We start from the raw sequence: 22,739 nt of genomic DNA on the forward strand, positions 1-22,739 counted from the left end.
GTCGTGGCAGCCGTTAAATTAACGGGCTCCGGGTTTGGGGGACACAGCCCGGAGCCTAAGGGGGGGGGGGGGATAAAAAGAGGAAGTCCCAAGGACCTGGTTTCCACCAGCCCAACTGTCTGGGCCGAAATAAGCGGTCGGGCTGTTCACTGCCAGATTGACACAGGATCCCAGGTGACTACGATGACAGAAGCCTACTTTCAACAGCGATTTCCAGAGATAGAGCGGCCTGAATGTGGACCAGTAATTAGACTCACAGCAGCTAATCAATTACCCATCCCGGTCGCAGGGGTGGTATGGATGAAGAGCCGAGTGTGTGGAAAAGATGTGGGAAAAAAAATGGGTCGTCTTGGTGGCAGGGGGAACCAGAAGTGGACCCCTGGTGACCCTCAGAATAAATGTGCTGAAAGAGATTGGGCAAATCCTGATTAGTGAGCCGAAGGAAATTCCTCTAGACCGGTGGGACCCACGCACCCCCCAAAGGAGAGTTTTTCAACAATTAAGCCAAGCCACCCAGGCTCAGGAGACGTCGAGTGAAGGGAAGGTCCTGGGCAAAATAATAGTACCAGCAGCTACGGCGCTCACCTTACCGCCAGGACAAACTGTACTCACGTTAGCCGCACGGGCCTGCACATCTCTTGAGGGGGGTCGAAGTTCAGGTAGATCCAAAATCGATGGACAAAGTACCCCCCGGACTTGTGGTGGCTCGGACATTGGCCACCGTCCAGGGTGGCAATGTTATAGTGCGGTGCGTTAACCTGGGCGAAGGTGATCTCACACTCCATCCCAGGGCGGAAATAGCCCAGATTCTGGGAATGCCAGAGAAGTTGGTGCGACCTGATGTGGTACAGCTGTCCGCTGTACGAGGAGACCCCTGGACTCTGGCGGTCACCGTGCTGCCAGAAGCCCACCGTGCTAGTGCGAAGGGGGGACGAAGAATCCTAGATCAAATGCGGGCTAAATTGACGGGACTTTCACCTCGACAGGTGCAGCGGGTTGAGGAGGTACTGGAGCAGTACCAGGAAGTCTTTGCTCGCCATGAGGATGATTTTGGTTGCACCGAAGCCACTACACACGAGATTCCGATGGGGAGAGCTGCCACAGCGCGGGAGAGATACCGGCAGATACCTCACCAGATGTATAAAGAGGTTAAGGAGATGCTAGCCCATATGTTACAGAATGGTGTGATACGGGAGAGTCAGAGTCCGTGGGCAGCCACGATTGTCCTGGTCAGGAAGAAAGATGGGACCCTGCGGTTCTGTGTGGACTATAGACGACTGAATGCCTGTACAGTACGAGACTCTTACCCACTACCCCGAATCAAAGAGTCCCTGTCGGCCTTAGGGAAGGCAAGATACTTCTCCTCCTTGGTTCTGGCCAGCGGGTATTGGCAAGTGCCCGTGGCCGAACATGACCGTGCGAAGACGGCGTTCATATTACCCATGGGACTGTTCGAGTTCAATCGGATGCCCTTCGGACTGACTAACGCCCCCGGGACGTTCCAGCGTCTGATGGAGAGGTGCCTGGGCGATTTGAACTTTCCCCTGTTACTCCCTGCGTGGAGATTGACCCTGTTACAATAAATTCTCCCCCTGTTTATTAACCCTGTACTGGCTGCTCTGTGTTTCTGTGTCACTGCATCTAAAGTACCTGTGTCACATTAATAATACAGAAGTGTTCAAAATAACAGCAGTCCAATATGACTAACCAGATTAATCACTGTTTTTGATAAATTATATTACTATATGTCAAACAATTTACCAGTTAGTGCAGTGGATTCTAAGAAAACCAACAGACTCATCATTCGTGATCAGCATGTTTTTGAGTCTGTGTATTTGAATAATTAATTGAAAGGGGGTGTGTTCAAAATAATAGCAGTGTGGAGTTCAATGAGTGAGGTCAATCATTCTCTGAAGAAACAAGGGTGAATCAGGTGAACCTTATATAAGGCTATGTGCCCACGATGCAGAAATGCTCCGGATTTTTTCTGTGCGTTTCTTCATCTCCCTGGCAGAAAAAACGCATGTGGATTTTACTTGCGTTTTTCCTGCCAGGGACATGCGGATGTGAAGTGTTTTTCACATGCATTTCCGTATGCGGGTTGTCAAGCGCTTTCCAAGTGATTTTAGCATCACTTGGAAAGTGCTTGACAACTTGGTCAGACTATATAAATCCATGCAACTGGCATGGATTTATATAGTGTGGCCGTAAAAGAATGGTAAAAAATAAAAAATAAATATTATACATACCTTCTGATGGCCCCCGGTGTCCTTATCCGATCTGTCTGGTGTCCCAGGTGTCTCACGGTGGTCTAAAAGGACCTTCCATGATGTCATTTACTCATGTGACGGGTCACGCGAACTCTGATGTCAGCGGCCGCGTGACCAGTCACATGACTAAATGACGTCATGGCAGGTCCTTTTAGACCATTGCGAGCTGCCGGGAAGCCAGGACTGATAGCTATGAAGACCGCGGGCCATCAGAAGGTAAGTATAATGTATACTTTTTATTTTATTCTTTTTTTTTTTACAGGTACTAAAAGGTACCCGGGTCTGGAGAACAGTATCCTCTTCTCCAAACCCGGGTACCATCCGCACATTGAAGCCGCATGATATCCGCATGTGCACATGTAGTGATGCGGATATTATGGGATTCAATGCAAGTCAATGGCGGCAAAAACGCCACGATTCCACAAAATAATTGGTAGTGCTGCGGATTTTTCCGCAATGATAATTCGCAGCGAAAATTTCCGCTGCATGTGCACAGCACATGCGGATTATCATTGGGGAACATGGCAGACCTTCTACCAAGCGTTTCTGCAGCGTTTTTGCCAATGCGGAAATGCTTAAAAAATGCATAGTGGGCACACAGCCTAATGGATCGCAGAATAGCCAGAATGGCAAAGGTTCTATATTCTCCCAAGGAATGTGAATATTTATCGAATGTGAACTCACTTTAAACTGACAAACGTAAGAAAGGTTTACTCCAGGTTTGTTAGGGCTCTTGCATGAAAGAATAACAGGAGTCTCTATAACCCCTTTTTTCAAGTGCACAAGATGCCCAGCCAAATTTTATTAGGGCCCCTGTGAACCTGGGGTGTGAGATTTATAATATGGGGTATTTCATATGCTGATACTGATTTATTTTTTACTAAAGCTAGTGGGGCATACAACATGATACATATGATGTTACACATTATAAAGCCAGATTAATATTTGCCATCCATATTGTAAAAGGTACGAGTGGCAGATAAATCTGAAAAATAGGTATCAATCTTTGGATAAGTATTACTTTGTTTGAGGATTGTATACTTTCTATCATATCTTATTTATTTCAACTCTCTAGAGTACATTGGTTTTACAGTACATTGGTTCTACAGTACATTGATCTCTAAAAAGCTTTTTTGGAAACCACTTTGCTATTACAGCAAATGTTCTAACCGTTTATTAACCATTAAATTGCTTTCTGCACTATTCCTTTGCCAATTATTGATTTCTGGTTACATTTCCCTTTTTTATATTGAACGCTTGTTCTTTTAGACTCTTAAAAAAGTTCTCTATTACATTCATACTCTATGTATATTTTGCTTTATCGACCAAATAGCTTTAGTTTTTCTAACTTAGAATTAAAATACAAAAATATTAAATTAATATTAAAATAAAAAAAAAAAACCTTTTTATAGACAACAGACCGGCCACATTACACCACACTGCGCCTTCTCTGTCTTTTAGGCTCCCATATCTAGTACAGAAGCCAACACTCTAGAATGTAAGATGATCCTAGTGATGGCTTCCATACCACTGCTTTGGAGACAGCAGTATGTTCATTCTTCTAATGCACAGTTATATGCAGACCTGCTACTATACCAATTATTCTTATAAAAATTGACTAAGCACATTCATGCACTTTATCAGTTTTTCCAGAATATTGGGAGTACTCTTTAAAGGGTTATTCCTATCACATACATTTATATCATAGCCAGAGAACACTTCATAAATGATTTATAGATGGGGATCCCGCAACTTGAACCTGTATATATTGTGAGATTCAGCCCTCACACCGCTGTTAGTAGAGACATGTCTGAATATAAAGAACCTTCTCCATTTATTTGAGTTCTACGTCTGTCATACATGTACAGTATAGAATAAGTAATTCATCGCACTCTCAGGGCTTGAAGCGATGCAAAGTTTATTTACAAATTCTCTTGTGCAAAGCAGGTTTCACAACATAGTAGATAAATTGCTTTAGTGACCAATAATGACAGATAAACTTTTCAACCCCGTTTGGGTCTTTTTCAAGAGAAACAATAGATGAGAGGGTAGCAACGAGAAAGTCAAATACATCCAGGGGATAAAATCTATACATGAATTGCGTAACCCAGTAGTATGATTAGCAATGACTTTGTAGAACATAAAGCAAAAGATTACGGATGAAGTACTAATAGACGTGAATACAAATTAATCCAAATTAAATGTAGAAAAATAAATAAAATATGATAAACGAAAGTATATGCAATGCATAGTGTTTCTTGTGTAATGTAAGGAAGGAGCAGGAAAGGTGGAAATACAAGCAGTCTATCGAGGTCACTGGGACCGGATAGGAGGATAATGTATGAGAGTGTAATGTAAACAATGGGTGGACTTACAAGTTAAATTGGTTGATTGTCACACAGAGAGCACAATGACTATGTCCGCATCTAGAACAGTGGTGGGCAGCTGGAATGTAAGGGTTAGAAGATTAGAAGTTGGAAACCTACCTTCAGTCTATGTTAATAGAACCTTACGTGCCCCTAGGTACCTGGTCCTGGCTTCAGGGGAGGATGGGGTGAGTATAAAGCTGTAAAGCAATATGTAAACATGGTCAAGGTTTAGCCCTGGACTCTAATAATAAACGCGCACTATTGATATGTATAGTGTGAAACTACCTTTGTTTCATGGATTTCATATGTGCCCTCAGAATCTCACTGAATCAAGACTTGAATCAGATTCCATTCCTAGACCATGGTCATCAAGAACAATGAAGGCACTCTCTCCACAGACATATTCTCAAAACCCACTGATCATATTAGCTTATTATATTATTCTAGTTTCCATCACCGCTCCATAAAAAACAGCATTCCTGTACACAATTTCAAAGGGTTGCACGCATTTTAACTAACCCTGAACAACTACACACAAGATTATCTAAAATGACACAGAAATTTGTAGATAGAAACTATCCCACCAAACTACTGCAGAAAAAAGAAACCAGGGTACTGTCACCACCTCCTCCCACAGTCCCCATCAGTAAGAAAGAGAATCCCATTTGTACGTGTTCACCACCCCCTTATGCCAAAAATCTATACCAGTATTCGGAAACATTGGCCTCTTCTCACCAGGGCATACCCCAACACTGAGTCCTTCAGGGTACCTGCTCTCATGTGCACCAAAAGAGCTCCTACTATCAAGGATAAATTAATAAGGACGGACATTGGGGGCTCACGAAAAATTTCATCCCAATGCTTCCTTAGCCCCACCAAACACAGCACCTTTCCATGTCTTAATTGTGCGGCATGTTCTAACATCACCAGATCTGATTGCGTCACACACCCAAGAACAGAAAAATCCTATCTGATCAAGGATTACTATACATGCGACTCCAATTTTGTGGTTTACATAATCAAATGCATATGTGGACTCCTATACGTAGGGGAAACAACACAACACATTAGAGATTGTATTGCTAGTCACAAGTCTACCAACCATTGCAATAAAACATGGCTGCCGTTACCAGATCATTTCGCTAAAGCCCGTCACTCTGTCACGCAACTACAATTCCAGGTTATAGAACATTTACCACGACCTAGGAGAGGGGAGATAAATTGGCTAACGTGATTTACTCTTTATTTTTCCCTCTACAGACTCGCTGATCAATACCACGACTCTAGGTGAGGCCCTTATCTATTGTATATACCTATGGCCATGGACAGGGTGTCACCATTGCTCCACCACATAAAAAAATATGTCTTTACAATATCCTCCGCTCAGCTGACAAAGCCCCACCTGTTTTGACACCACAACCCTTTTTTAACCATTATGATCCCACTATACATGGGACACGTTACTAGTCCCTTCAGACATCCATTTTCATCCATCTGGCGTCGTACGCCCTTTAAAGATAACCTTACCACCTGTGTGACAATCGCTATCTGATGAGTTCTGTCTTCCCCTTATAGTATTACTTTCATATCCATCACCTGGAATTTGCTACACATATCCACTGTTTTACCATTTATCTAGTATGGTTTAATAGACAGACTCCCAATTTACCTGTGACCTTATAAATTTATTCACACTGCCCTATTCTCCAGCAGGATCTATTATGTACATATATCCAGAGTGCACTAGGTATTGCTACCAATTCCATGGCAACCATGTAAACACAGCGTGTCACAAGACCTCTTAGACCAGCCAGACAATGCAAACATCATTGCACATGCTCAGAAGCCCAAACTGCTGCTATAGCAACCAGGAAATAACATGCGGTCACATAACTTGTGACGCGACTTCCGGTGGGTGTGGCTTATGACGCACTTCCGGTCCGGCACCATCTCAGGACACTATCTATAACACACACCGCAGATCTACAGCTCACATGCAGCTGTGGCGCCCCCTACGGGTCCAGTTGCCACAGAGGTACTGCACCTCAGCCAGAGGTGTGGTACGCCACTCTCAGGTAAGGAGGGAGCACTATCCGGGACCCAACCACTCACATCCAACACTGCATCACTCTTAGGGAAGGTCCAGATAGCTCTTAAGGGAGAGCAGCCGCCTGGTCCATGTCAGGAGGGTGGAACTAAGTAGAGGAGGTGGGTGGAGGAGGTAGTTTATGGGAGCACTGAAGGGAGAGTATAAAAGCAGGGTGGAAACATCTAGAAGGAGTTCTGAGGAGTGAGTTCAGTCAGGAGGGGAGGACCGTGAGGAATAAGGTCCTGACGGTGAAGGGGCCCAGTAAAAGGGGCCCAGGAGGAGAGTGAGGAGAGAACATCGGAGTAGTAAGAGGGACTCCAGAGATAGAAGGGATCCTAGGGGTACGGCAAGTGCGGGATGCCACCCGTGCGCCCGAGTTCATGCTGACCATGGAGGGATCAAGGCCGCAGTAGGGAACTAGCCCCAGACTAGTGGAGGACTGCAAGACTCAGCTAGCAAACCGGAGGTTGCGGTATCTTCATGTGCCGTAGCCAAAATCAACACACAGTCGCTGAAAAGGTGGCCATTTAGAACAAATGGGACAGACCGGACGTCGCCCAACAAGGCCCTCGGCCATTGGCTCGGGACACTGTGTGTGAGGCGCAGGGCAGGAGGGTGAGAGCCAGTGCAGTGAGAGACAACCTAGAAAGGTACACAAGAAAGGGGTCCCGTTAAAGTGCACCTCAGTTATCTGAGAGTTGGCTGGATCACCTACTCGGAGGACACAGGATGACATTGGCGGTTATAATCCGGCAAATGTAACCTGGAGCATCTTGATAACTCTGAGTAAACACTTGAAGACTGCACCCCACTGTGTCCTTGACTTAATTGCTGTGCCATCTGCCTTGCACTACACCAATAACATCTACCTCATGAATCACTATAAACTGCCCTGAGGCCTAGCTCTGCCCGTGGAGAGCTGAACCATCTTTGCTGCGTCACCAACAGCCCCAGTGGATCTGAATAGCACTGGCGGCCACATATAGCTTCATTCCACGGGTGGCGTCACAAACCTTATCCCCAAAAACTTTATTCCCCAATTGACTTTACTTAGTGACCGCCATGGGCCATGGACCGGGTCACGGCCACCACGACTCCCCCAAAAAGGACCGGCCCGGCTACCAAGTACCCCACGGCCCCAGGGGGCGCGTCACAGCCATTCTGAGGGCACATATTAAATCCATGAAGCAAAGGTAGTTTTACACTATACAGCGGTGGCCAAAAGTATTGGCACCCCTGCAATTCTGTCAGATAATACTCAGTTTCTTCCTGAAAATGATTGCAATCACAAATTCTTTGGTATTATTATCTTCATTTAATTTGCTTGCAAGAAAAAAACACAAAAGAGAAGGAAGCAAAAATGAAATCATTGATCATTTCACACAAAACTTCAAAAATGGGCTAGACAAAAGTATTGACACCCTCAGCCTAATACTTGGTTGTACAACCTTTAGCCAAAATAACTGCGAACAACCACTTCCGGTAACCATCAATGAGTTTCTTACAATGCTCTGCTGGAATTGTAGACCATTCTTCTTTGGCAAACTGCTCCAGGTCCCTGATATTTGAAGGGTGCCTTCTCCAAACTGCCATTTTGAGATCTCTCCACAGGTGTTCTATGAGATTCAGGTTTGGACTCATTGCTGGCCACCTTAGAAGTCTCCAGTGCTTTCTCTCAAACCATTTTATAGTGCTTTTGGAAGTGTGTTTTGGGTCATTGTCCTACTGGAAGACCCATGACCTCTGAGGGAGACCCATCTTTCTCACACTGGGCCCTACATTATGCTGCAAAATTTGTTGGTAGTCTTCAGACTTCATAATGCCATGCACACGGTCAAGCAGTCCAGTGCCAGAGGCAGCAAAGCAACCCCAAAACATCAGGGAACCTCCGCCATGTTTGACTATAGGGACCGTGTTCTTTTCTTTTTCCTGTACACTCTATGTTGATGCTTTTTCCCAAAAAAACTCTACTTTTGTCTCATCTGACCAGAGAACATTCTTCCAAAACGTTTTAGGCTTTCTCATGTAAGTTTTGGCAAACTCCAGCCTTGCTTTTTTATGTCTCGGGGTAAGAAGTGGGGTCTTCCTGGGTATCCTACCATACAGTCCCTTTTCATTCAGACGCCGACGGATAGTACAGGTTGACACTGTTGTACCCTCAGACTTCAGGGCAGCTTGAACTTGTTTGGATGTTAGTCGAGGTTCTTTATCCACCATCCGCACAATCTTGCGTTGAAATCTCTCGTCAATTTTTCTTTTCCGTCCAGATCTAGGGAGGTTAGCCACAGTGCCATGGGCTTTAAACTTCTTGATGACACTGCGCACGGAAGACACAGGAACATTCAGGTCTTTGGAGATGGACTTGTAGCCTTGAGATTGCTCATGCTTCCTCACAATTTGGTTTCTCAAGTCCTCAGACAGTTCTTTGGTCTTCTTTCTTTTTTCCATGCTCAATGTGGTACACACAAGGACACAGGACAGAGGTTGAGTCAACTTTAATCCATGTTAACTGGCTGCAAGTGTGATTTAGTTATTGCCAACACCTGTTAGGGGCCACAGGTAAGTTACAGGTGCTGTTAATTACACGAATTAGAGAAGCATCGCATGAATTTTCAAACAGTGCCAATACTTTTGTCCACCCCCTTTTTTAGGTTTGGTGTGGAATTATATCCAATTTGGCTTTAGGACAATTCTTTTTGTGTTTTTTCATTGAAGACAAATTGAATGAAGATAATAATACCAAAGAATTTGTGATTGCAATCATTTTCAGGAAGAAACTGAGTATTATCTGACAGAATTGCAGGGGTGCCAATACTTTTGGCCACCACTGTATATATCATTACTGCGCGGTTATTATTAGAGTCCAGGGCTAAACCTTGACCATGTTTACATATTGCATTACAGCTTTATACTCACCCCATCCTCTACTAAAGCCAGGACCAGGGGCATATAAGGTTATATTAACATAGACTGAAGGTAGGTTTCCAACTTCTAATCTTCTAACCCTTACATTCCAAAAGGATGGTCTATTCTCATCAGATCTATATCCACAGGTGTGCTCCACCAAAATAATCATGTAAGATAGGGGAAGGGGAAAGTAGGAGAAGTGTGGATATAAAGAAATTTTAAAATTCATAAACTTTATTAATTTATTAAAACCCTATAGATATAAAATTGCTCATGCATCTATAGATGCATATAAGGTAACCATCTACTTGTTATAGAAGTGGTATCCACTAATAAATCTGGCTGGATGTAGTGTAGGGCAACTTTGGGACACCTCAGTCCAGTCTCTCTAATATAGGACCGAGGTTATAAACAGTATATATGTCATATCCTCATATATTGGAATGGCCTAAATATGAGTGTCAGGTGGAACAATTGTACAATTCTATTAGAGTTGAGAAAGCTGATTCCTGTAACAGCAAAATATTCCAATATCATATGTAAGTGTGCCTTACGGCACGACTATTCACCACCTGATGAACATATATGCATAGGCTGGCACAAATCTAGCGGTTATAAATATTGTAGCAGTGGAAGATGTCAGATATCATCAATCATTCTCTGCCCAATCACGCAATTATCCATAATGATTGCACAGTACGTGTATTTAAACTAGTTATTACTGAGCTGGCACCATTCAAAATCATTAGCAGGAGGAAAATCTCACTGCCAAGCGATCATGTCTTTTGTAACACTGAGAAGCAGTCCGCTGCACCGAACGACTCCTCACATGTAAGAGATTAATGATCACACTGTTGTTCAGCGTGTCTGGCTGAACAGCTGATCGCCAGAGTGAGGAGTAGTCTAATGTCCCCGCACATGTGCTCGGCATGCCCAGCTCAAACAGCTGATCGCTGCACTGTGGAGCAGTCTGCTATCTCGTAGATGCACATGTGTTTGACGTGCCCAGCTCAAACAGCTGATCACTGCAGTTATACTCTTTATTATCCGCTACAGCTTAGAATACTGACACGATTCTCCCTATTGTTGGAGTTCCGCCATAATGTGCATATTCCTAGGGTTAAATCTCAGTCCCCCCTACACTATCATACACTATGTATCTGAGCTGTATGATAGTGTAGGGGGGAATGAGATTTAACCCTAGGAATATGCACATTATGGCGGATGGTTTTTGCAACTGCACTTGGGGACACATTCAAAGTTTGCCCAAGTTTGCCCAATTTTTCAGACTGACTGACCTTTATTTCTTAAAAAAAAATGATGGCCACTCATTTTTCTTTACTTAGCTGCTTTTTTCTTGCCATAATACAAATTCTAACAGTCTATTCAGTAGGACTATCAGCTGTGTATCCACCTGACTTCCTGCACAACACAACTCCAACCCATTTATAAGGCAAGAAATCCCACATATTAAACCTGACAGGGCACACCTGTGAAGTGAAAACCATTTCGCGTGACTACCTCTTGAAGCATATCAAGAGAATGCCAAGAGTGTGCAAAGCAGTCATCAAAGCAAAAGGTGGCTACTTTGAAGAACCTAGAATATAAGACATATTTTCAGTTGTTTCACACTTTTTTGTTAAGTATATAATTCCACATGTGTTAATTCATAGTTTTGATGCCTTCAGTGTGAATGTACAATTTTCATAGTCATGAAAATACAGAAAAATCTTTAAAAGAGAAGGTGTGTCCAAACTTTTGGTCTGTACTGTATATTAGTACCTCATCCTTAATCTTTTGCTTTATGTTCTACAACGTCATTTCTAATCATACTACTGGGTTACGCAATTCATGTATAGATTTTATCCCCTGGATGTATTTGACGTGTTCTTTGCTACCCTCTCATCTATTGTTTCTTTTTTTTGTGACGTTGAAAAAGACCCAAACGGGGTCGAAACGTTTATCTGTAATTATTGGTCACTAAAGCAATTTATCTACTATGTTGTGAAACCTGCTTTGCACAAGAGAATTTGTAAATAAACTTTGCATCACTTCAAGCCCTGAGAGTGCTGTGAATTCCTTATTCTATGGTCTAAGGGGTCTGTCACCCCGGTACACCAGCACCTCGAGAAACCGATCGTGTGCACACTAATACTGGTAGTATACATGTACAGTATGACACATTCAATGGTTATTCAATAAATGTTCAAGACGGGAAACTCCCTTTAAAATGGTTATACATATAAAATGGTGAGATATGGAAATACAATAATGGTAGGACAAAAGATATAAGCAGATGGATCATGTCATTTATCAGTGTGATGCTCAACCATGTGTGCACTGGGCTGAAGGGGGCCTGGGATACTAGCTGGTTACTAGGTCCTTCCCAGCACATTACTCGTTGTGACCCCCCCCCCCATTCGAAGTGGACCGCATGCATCAGAGAGAGGGAAAGGCAGACCACATGGCCTTACATTCGTTTTTTTCCCCTTTTGGGTGACTCCCCTCCTGCCCTCTGGGCTGAACCCAAGTCTCCTCCCCATACCTCTAGCATCTCAAAACTCCAAAACTTAATGGACGGTCCTATGGAGGTGGTTCTGGTGCCATCGGATCCGAGCCCCTGCTACACATTAAGACGAAAACACAGCTTTCATATCTGTTTCCTACTATTTATTCTATTTATCTTCCCACCCTGTGATATGAGAACGGATCGAGACCCTGGTAGGCGTTTGGTAGGTTCTGGGGAACTCGGAAATATACACGTTGTACGGCTAGGACATACAATAAGTCCATATTCTCCTTATGAAATCATAGCTGACTTAAAGCAATTTAGACTGCATGGTATCCACATGGCAAGCAAGCCTTTTGTTCTGCTCTGAGCTGGTCAAGGTGTGAGATCTGTCACACACAGCCCTTTGACTCTCAGCCCCCACCTCCCTGCTGTTGCTAGATGTTCTGTTACAACTGCACATTGAAGGGGGTTTATAATTCCATGCCAAATAGGATACAAATCATTGACATGCAATGATATCTCCAATATTCTTCACAGCTTGTATGCTTTCACTGTACTGAACCTGTTCCCCTATCCATGTTACAAATCTTACTTGGCACAATAACTTTTGCATTTATGCTGTTTCTGTTGACATATGTGTTAATAAATGGAGTGGCAGTGCGCATGCCTCACCTCTCAATTCATTCCCTATTCCAAGTGTTGTGCTCTGCTTTTGCCAGTAGTCCCCATAGAGCATGAATAGAGAGGTGGTTGGGCATGCACAATGCCGCTTCTTTCTAACGGGAAGTCAGGGGATAGATGAAAACTAGAGATGAGCAGATTGATCTGTGAAGGATCAACTTTGAGTCAAATTTCTTGAAGTTCGCAGGTTCCCTCAAATTAGAACATCCTGTAATTTGATTCATTATAAACAGTAAAAAAGAGAAAAAATGCACAGCACTAATTCACATAACGCTGAAGACTCAAAATGGGCTAATGGTGTCAGCCATGGCCGCGTGGGCTTCACCATAATGCTCTGCAGCTATCTCATCGCATGGTCTTACTCAGTTTATTAGGAGGGCTATGACAAGCAGTATAAAAGATAGACTGGCCAAGGAGTGATATTTTGTGCTTATACAGTGTAGGATAGGAGGTAGGAGGACACAGCTCATTCCACTTATTGATAGGAAAAGGCATAATCTGATTGTAGTGTACTACTTATTTCGTTGCTCAAGCAGATTGCGGCAATTGGCGGCTTTTCAGTATAGCGATTTGAGGTACGTGCATTCAATGCAAATTGAATATTTGGGTAAAATTTGGCTAACGGTGGAAATTTGAGTTTCGAAAGAGCCACTCATCTCTAGTCATAACTTATCTTCACTGGATAACCCCTTCAAGGCTTTGTTCATATCTGTTTTTTGCTTACCATCGGAGCAATACGCGTGAAGTATTTCCTGGCATATACTTCTGTCATATACCTAAATCCAATGTAAGTTTCTCAATCGGTGCATATTAAAGATAGTATGTCTCTTGCTAAATAGCTAGCACCTACTGATGAAAATCAAGGTTGGGTCGTTTGAACATAGTTAAATACTTGAAGAGAAAGAATACGACCATATCAACCCAGGGTTGTAATAAAAATTAACTTTTATTCATAAATAGTATAAAAAGTTACTACATAGTCAGTATAGGGCACAGTACAGAAATACGAAAAGACATATAACATGTAGAAAAAACCGTCTCACTGAAGGGACGATGTGGTCCACAAATAACGAAGGGGGGGCCTCAGCACCACAGCAAAAACATATATATATCTAGTCCTTCATCTGTAATGTCAATAAGGAGGACTATCGGATAGCCACAGAAAAATACCCATAATAATATCCATATGGTAATGCATGTCACAAGCAGTATTAGAGTACTTGAAGATTTCCTCAGGGGGGACTCATAATCAGTACTATCTGAATGCCATATGTAGGCTACTAGACTGTGCTTTTCATCATATCAGATGCACAGTATGAAAATAGGTAGGTGTAGAGTTGAATAAAGGCAAATACTGCATAATATCAAGAAGGTTACCTGGGCTACAAGCTGTAATGTCGGGGCTCCCCCACGTGGACCGCTCGCCCACCCCAACACACGTTTCGGCGTTTGCCTTCTTCAGGGGGCGTCATTTTATTCTGTCATATACCTGTATAGTCTTGGAAAAGAGTATGACCCAGTGAATGAGCTATTGATCGAGTTGTATGAATAGTAGCTTGTTTTTTGCTAGTTACAGTTTTATTATACTGCTGATGGATAAATGAATTCTATACAAATAATTATTTTAGGATGTACTAAAGTGAGTATGTAAAGCGAACTTCACTGGCCATGCTAAATTGAAGATTTTTATTCACAATCAATGAAATAACAGTAAGGGTTAATGGTAATAGCATAGGTGTAATGTCTCCTGTTCACCTGTAAGCAGGAAGTTCTGATGTTACCATTTGTGTGATTAAGGGCTCTAGACAGGGGCTTGAAATGTGTAAACATAGAATAGGGTTTTCTTGTACCTTAGATATACAATTGATGGAATACATTTTTGTTTTGAATTAAGCTGAATCTCTGCTCGAACAACTCCCTTTGCAACTTCATTACGGTAAATATGGCCGAAATGGTTCCTTCTTTGAGCACTGCCAGAACATTCAGTAATGCAGTAACAATTATACAGAGGGTTGAGTAGTTTGCCCAAGTTACCCCAACAAACTAGATAGGGAATAACTTGTTGATCATTGACGGTCCGACTTCTATGATCCCATTCTGGGTTTCCAAAAATGGGTCTTTGAAACCCTGAGACCAGGGCTCTGTGCAGCCCTGTCTTGAATGTAGTACAGGTGCGATTGCTCAGCCTCCTGAGAAAGCCAAGAACAGCCACACTTAGAATACTGTGTACAATTTTGTTCTCCATTGTATAAGAAGGACGTAGCAAGGGTAGAGAAGAGCAACCAAGGGTATGAAGGGAATGGGAGGGCTGAAATACCAAAACGGGTTATCAAACTTGGGTTTATAGAGTTTGGAAAAATGAAGGCTTAGCGTGATTTGATTACAATATACAAATATATGAGGTGACGGTATAGAGCATGTAAAATTACCTTTTTACACTTATGCCAACAACGGTGAGAAAGGGGCATCCTCTACGTCTAGAGTAGGGATGTTAAACTCAAATACACAAAGGGCCAAAATTAAAATTTGGACAAAGTCGTGGGCCAACCTTGCTATTTATTAAAAAAAAATGTCTACAATTGAGAAAGTTTTTCCTTATCATCAAATATAAAAATTAAAATTTTCATATGGAAACATGCTTAATTAATAGATATATAGTATATTTGGCATGCTCCACAAAATGTCTGAATTATTACCCAGTAATATACGATGATGTGTGACGACCACGGTTTTAGGCTGTGGTCTTCTAGTATAGTACTAGCAGCTCGAGTTTCAACACAAATAAGTTTCAGATTCTAGAAAAGTGTGCTCTACATAATAAAAACTAACTCAAATTACCCATGTCTATTTACTTTCAGCCTTTTTACACAGTAAACAACAAAGTTGTCACAATTAATAAATTAGTAAATGGCATAACGGAAAACAAAAATAAAATTTTGAAGATTACAGAGACGTTCGCCAATTCAAAAAGTGAATTGCCCACGGCATATCACATGGAAATCTCTCTGCATGCTGCTCCTTTGGCCTACTGAAGTAGACGCATGCATGGCCCACTCATCCCCAATCCTGGTATATATGGCACCCCTCATCCCCAATCCCGGTATGTATGGCAAACCCTCATCCTCAATCTTCATATGCATGGCCCCTCATCCTCAATCCTGGTATGCATGGCCCCTCATCCCCAATCCTGGTATGTATGGCAAACCCTCATCCCCAATCCTAGTATGTATGGCCCCCTCATCACTGCTCAGATGAAAAAAAAAATAAACACTTATACTCACCTTCCTTCCTCACCTCTGCTCCAGCGCTGCGTCCTGTGTGCCAGCTGCTCATGTCAGCATCTGAACAGCGCATGACATCACTGCCATGCGCCCTCAGATTACGAGGTGAGCTGCGGGGATATTCATTAAAGAAAATGCATATTCACTCCTCTCCACACACATAGTCCCGGCGTGGAGAGGAGTGAATATGCATTTTCTTTAATATCGGGCACTGTCAATCGCAGCCACAGCTCAGCGCTCCTCTGTGCCCGCAATTAAAGAAAATACATATTCACTCTTCTATACTCCCATGGACGTGGAGAAGACTGAATATTCATTAACCTTTAGTAGCGGGCACACGTGGTAGCTGCAGCAGCGACTACTTCCTGTGCACCACTCCTCCACCGCCGCAACCCCCCCTCCACCACCGGAATGTACATATTCGAGTATATACCTGAGAGTAAGCCAAGGGGGGCTTTTTCAGCACAAAAAATTTACTGAAAAAGTCGGCTTATACTCGAGTATATACGGTACAACATCAGCTGATGTTTTTCTCGGACTCACCTTAACATTAAGCTCTATATGTAGTAAGATTGGTCAGCGACCAAGTGTGAATATGTTCAGCAAAACACTGATGGCTGACTTTAAAATGGAGTGGAATATTTGGCACGCTCCAAAAAAATGTCATGATTATTACCACAGTAATATGGGATCACGTGTGATGATGGAAAAGTTTCTCTGCTTCCACAATACAGCAATGTGAATAAAATTCAAAAATCTGCCTGTATTCTGCTAATAAGCAAATGGAGCAGAAAAATGGAGTACTGCATTGCTTTTTAAGCAAATAATAAAGATTAAGAGCAAAAAAAAAATAGCCCTGATATGTAGGGCTATGTAGATATGTAACAGCAGCAGCAGACAGAATGTGCAGAGAACGTGCAATGGACCCTATGATGCTGTATACACTGTCACAAACCCTGCCTAACTCCTGCTATCCCCAGTAATATATGCAGCTGAATTAGTCCTCAGAACAACTGTTAGTTTAGATGCATATATTGCTGTGGAATACATGACTATAACAAGCAACAATTCTCTCCCTCACTCAGCAGCAGCTCTCCCTACTTTGCCTGTTTCCAGGGTACACTGTGACGAGCATAGGGACCAGGTCTTATATAGACCTGATGACGCTATGCGGCCAGCCAATCACTGTATTGCCACAACCAACATGGCTACAGCATTACAGTGAGTGGCAGGCAATCCCTGCATGTTAATTGGCACTTTAAAGAGCACTAAACATGTTGGGAGGGGACTCGAGCTTCAGCCCGAGCATCCCGGATATACTCGAGGAGCACCGAGCATCTCAAGCAGTGAGATGCTCGGGCAAGTACCGAGCAGTGACGAGCATGCTCACTCATCACTAATAGGGATCCCGTGTAATTTTGCAATCTCTCTGATGAAAATCTGCTCCAAAAGTCTTGGCATTAGGTAATGCAGGTAGCACAATGAAATGTGATATCTTACTGAATCTATCCACCACCATAATTACAGTATTACGGGTAAATCAGTGATAAAATCGACGTAAAAATGAGTCCATGGTCTACTGGAAATTGCCAATGGTTGGAGAGACCCAGACAGACGAGTATGAGAGATCTTAGAATGAGCACAGACATTGCAGGCGGCTATATACTCCCGAACATACTGATGAACCTCCGACCACCAAAAACGCAGAGTCAAAAGATCCATGGTGACTTTATTACCGGGACATCCGGCCAAGACCGAATCATGATGTTCACTAAGAACTCTAAGATGGAGATTCACACGTGCAAACAGTTTACCTAATGGACAGGCAGCAGGGGCGTCTCCATAAGCCTCAACAACCTCCTTCTCAAGATCGGAGCATATAGATCCAATAACCACCCCTTTTTGAAGTATAGGAACTGGTTCACAATTATCTCCACCTCCAGGAAAACAATGAGATAAGGCATCCACCTTATTGTTCTTATTTCCCAGCCTATATGTAATGAAAAAGTTAAAACTGATGAAGAATAATGCACATCTTGCCTGTCTAGGCGTTAGAAGTTTTACAGGGTCTAGATATACCAGATTCTTATGATCGTGATTGCCATAACCGGATGAACTGCCCCCTCCAGAAAATGACGCCACTCTTCAAAAGCCCACTTGATTGCCAAGAGTTCCCTATTACCAATGTAATAATTTCTCTCACTGGGTGACAGTTTTTTAGAAATGTATGCACATAGACGCCATTTACCAGGAGATGCACCCTGCGACAAAACAGCCCCCACCCCCACTTCAGAAGCATCAACTTCTACAATGAAAGGCTGAGTGACGTCAGGCTGTATGAGAATCTGTGCAGATGCAAAACACTCCTTCAAGGTATTATATGCCTCCATGGCCGGACTGGACCATTTGGAAAAGTCAGTCCCTTTCCTGGTCATATCCGTCAGAGGTTTGGCCACAACTGAAAATTTTTTGATGAACTTGTGGTAGTAGTTGGTGAAACCAAAAACCTTTGGAATGCACTTAAATCCTCAGGACGATCCCAATCCAGTACCACCCGGACTTTCACTGGATCCATGCGAAAACTGGTGGATGATAAAATATAGCCCAGAAAAAAGGAACTCCTCAACTGAGAACATGCACTTATCTGGTTTGACAAATAATTTATCGTCTGAGTATCTGTAAGACCTGCTTGACATGTGACTGATGAGACTCAAGGTCAGGTGAATAAATTAATATGTCATCCAGATAGATTACCACAAATCTACCTGCCAGGTGACTAAAGGAGCGGGTGGGAGCATTAGTCAACCCAAATGGCATCACAAGGTTGTCATAGTGTCCCTCAGGCATATTGAAGGCTGTTTTCCACTCATCCTCTTTTTTAGGACAAATGAGATTATACGCCCCCCTGAGATCCAGATTAGAACACCATTTTTCTCTCACAATCTGATTAAATAGGTTCAGGATGAGCGGACCATGATCTGATTGAGCTTACGGAAATCTAGGCAGGGGAGTAACCCCCGTCTTTCTTCTGCACATAGAAAGACCCCGCAGCAACAGGGGATGAGAATGGTCTGATATGTCCCTTTGCCAAACTTTCCGAGATATAGTCCTTCATGGCCTGCCTCTCTGGCAGCTTGGCCCCAGGAACAAGATTAATGGTGCAGCCATAAGGATGATGTGGAGGGAGTTCTTGACACCCCTGCTGAGAGAACACATCCTCAAAGTTAGACAGGTATTTAGGCACAGACTGGGTATCCACCCTCGCCAGCCGAGTGCCTAAACAGTGTCTTTGACAATACTCGCTCCATTTAGCCACCTCCCATATCTGCCAATCTACCACAGGGTTGTGCAGCGTGAGCCAAGGTAGTCTCAGAACCACAGGAGAGGGCAGACCCTCTAGCACATAATAGTCAATACATTCTGAGTGTATGGCCCCTACCTGTTGATGTAACCCTTAGATGACTTGAGAAAAATACTCGTGGCTCAAAGGTGTCGATGGCAATTATGGGTAGGTGTGTGCACAATGTTTGTGTTTTGAGGCCCTGGACCTGGACGAACCTGGTGTTAATCAAATTAAACACTGCCCTACTTTTCAGAGAGGCAGAAATGATCACCTTATTTTTGCCCAGATGGATTTCAGCTGGTAGGAAAAATTGTGTCCTACCCACGAAGGAGATATGTACACCTGGGTTGCTAGCCTTCCCACAACCAGGGCTCCCTAGGTTTTTTGGTGGCTGTTTACGGGGAGGTAAGGAAGGACAAGCTCCCACACAGAATGGGGTTAAGAGAGGACTCAGAATGATAGTTCCTCAGAGATATTACCAAACGGCAACAATAGCCCAACTGTCACTCCTATACTCAACCCACATGGGTCTACCGTAGGTTCTCCTAGAAAAATAGATCCTATCCCATAGACTCATTGATGTGTCTAACCCCACATTCTAGGCCATCTTCTAGTAGACCCCTTATGCGTCACTCTCTATATGTCTGGGATTTAGTAAAATATTCTAGCAAGAAAGGTATCCATTAGTGATGAGCGAGCGTGCTTGCAACTGTTCATTACTCATCCGAGCATCTCACTGCTCGAGATGCTCGGCAAGTAATTCCGGGATGCTCGAGCAGGAGCTCGGGTCCCCGCCCCACAGATTTGGTGCTCTCTACTGATAATCTACTACTACTACTGCCAATCTACTACTGCTACATTGCATGAATGAATTTCTGGTGAATATTAGTCATTTAATTCTTGTGCAATATTGATCACCAGAGATAGCCTTCATCTAGCTTGTTTTCATATATTTATTATGCATTTCATTTACTCTTTTCATGCTATGGGATGGTTTGTGAAGTAGATGGGCTTCTAATCAGTGGATAATCATTCTGGATTTTTTTACTTGTGTTTTAACGCATTTGGTGTGTCTTTGATGTTGTTGTATGTATCTACAGTGGGTACGGAAAGTATTCAGACCCCTTTAAGTTTTTCACTCTTTGTTTCATTGCAGCCATTTGGTAAATTCTAAAAAATTCTCTTTTTTCTCATTAAAGTACACTCTGCACCCCATCTTGACTGAAAAAATTTTTTGCAAATTTATTAAAAAAGAAAAACTGAAATATCACATGGTCATAAGTATTCAGACCCTTCGCCAAGAATTGAGTAGAAGCACCCTTTTGAGCTAGTACAGCCATGAGTCTTCTTGGAAATGATGCAACAAGTTTTTCACACCTGGATTTGGTGATCCTCTGCCATTCTTCCTTGCAGATCCTCTCCAGTTCCGTCAGGTTGGATGGTGAACGTTGGTGGACAGCCATTTTCAGGTCTCTCCAGAGATGCTCAATTGGGTTTAGGTCAGGGCTCTGGCTGGGCCACTCAAGAATGGTGACAGAGGTGTTCTGAAGCCACTCCTTTGTTATTTTAGCTGTATCCTTAGGGTCATTGTCCTGTTGGAAGGTGAACCTTCGGCCAAATCTGAGGCCCAGAGCACTCTGGAACAGGTTTTCATCCAGGATATCTCTGTACTTGGCCGCATTAATGTTTCCTTCAATTGCAGCTAATCATCCTGTCCCTGCAGCTGAAAAACACCCCCATAGCATGATGCTGCCACCATCATGTTTCACTGTTGGGATTGTATTGGGCAGGTGATGAGCAGTGCCTGGTTTTCTCCACACATACTGCTTAGAATTATCACCAAAAAGTTCCATCTTCGTCTCATCAGACCAGAGAATCTTATTTCTCATAGTCTGGGAGTCCTTCATGTGTTTTCGAGCAACCTCTATGCGGGCTTCCATATGTCTTGCACTGAGGAGTTGTAGCGCCGGCGTCCCTGCCCTCTGCTAGGCAGGGACGCTGTTCCCCTCACCTCTCTGCTCCGTGCCCGGCGTCCTCCTCCCGCTCTGCTGGCAGCGCGCGCTCCTTCCCGGCCACTGTGCTTAGGGCGCGCGCGCGCGCTCTCCCTCCCTCTTAAAGGGGCCGCGCGCGCCGTCCTAAGGAGTCCCCGGCCAATGGCCGGAGGACTTCACCATATATAAGGCACCTCCTCCAAAATGGAGGTGCCCGAGCAATGTTGTTGCACTGTTCACTACTCTGCTTCAGCCCTCAGGTCCCGTTGCCAGTTACCTGCCAGATACCTGCCAGATTCCTGCCAGCTTGCTGTCTTTTCCTGCCTGATTATCTGCTACCTGCTAGTCTGAGGTCCGACGGTCTGCCTTACTACTCCTGTCAGTCTGTCTAAGGACCAGCCTGTCCGCTCACCTGGGAGCGCACTTCAGCCACCTGCCTGCTTGCCTGAGGTCCGACGGTCTGCCTTCCAACTCCTGTCAGTCTGTCTATGGACCAGCTTGCCTGCTCACCTGGGAGCACACATCTGCTACCTTCCTGCTAGCCTACCTGGAGGCTCCGCCGTCACGTGCTGTGACCACCTGCCTGTCCAGTGACTCCTGCCCGCTCACCTGGGAGCGCTCATCTGCTGCCTGTCTGCTAGCCTACCTGGAGGCTCTGCCGTCACGTGCTGTGACCACCCGCCTGTCCAGAGACTTCTGCCCGCTCACCTGGGAGTGCTCATCTGCCGCCTGTCTGTTGGTCTTCCTGGAGGCTCCGCCGTCACATGCTGTGACCACCCGTTCATCCAGAGACTCTCGCCCGCTCACCTGGGAGCTCACGTCTATCATCAGCCGCCACAGGTCGTACCAACCCTTTACCCAGAGACTGCCCCGGTCACTTGCCGTGACCATCTGCCCGTTCATCCAGAGACTGCCCCGGTCACTTGCCGTGACCATCTGCCCGTTCATTCAGAGACTGCCCCGGTCACTGGCCGTGACCATCTGCCCGTTCATCCAGAGACTGCCCCGGTCACTTGCCGTGACCATCTGCCCGTTCATCCAGAGACTGCCCCGGTCACTTGCCGTGACCTCCAGCCCGTTCACTCAGAGACTGTCCCGGTCACCTGCTGTGACTTCCTGCCCGTCTTCCCTGGTCGCCACCCGCTCCCTTACAAGGACCGCCCCCTTGTATAGTAGCTCAGAGGTTCCGCCTCCCAGACCCGTTACAGTTTGCTCTGGCCATGGAACCCGGAGGCACCCAAGCTCCCTCGCTCTCGGACCTGTGTCATGAACTGTCCCGTCAAAGGTCCCAACAGG

At 44.2% G+C, this 22,739-nt stretch overlaps 1 protein-coding gene across 11 annotated transcripts in view; it reads right to left on the reverse strand.

The window, feature by feature from the left end:
- LOC141265129 (ATP-binding cassette sub-family B member 5-like) overlaps window positions 1-22,739 on the reverse strand; it is a 401,328-nt gene that overhangs the window by 319,845 nt on the left and 58,744 nt on the right. Inside the window, exon 2 of one of the 11 annotated variants that reach the window (XM_073677822.1) lies at window positions 4,757-4,836. The exons of the other annotated variants lie outside the window; for them this stretch is intronic. The gene's annotated coding sequence lies outside the window, so the exon portion shown is untranslated. The remainder of the gene's footprint in view (window positions 1-4,756; window positions 4,837-22,739) is intronic. 11 annotated transcript variants of the gene reach the window in all.

This window comes from Phyllobates terribilis, unplaced genomic scaffold, assembly GCF_046119375.1.
Source record: "Phyllobates terribilis strain yellow unplaced genomic scaffold, ASM4611937v1 Scaffold_4__5_contigs__length_816908805, whole genome shotgun sequence".
Lineage (NCBI taxonomy): Eukaryota > Metazoa > Chordata > Amphibia > Anura > Dendrobatidae > Phyllobates > Phyllobates terribilis.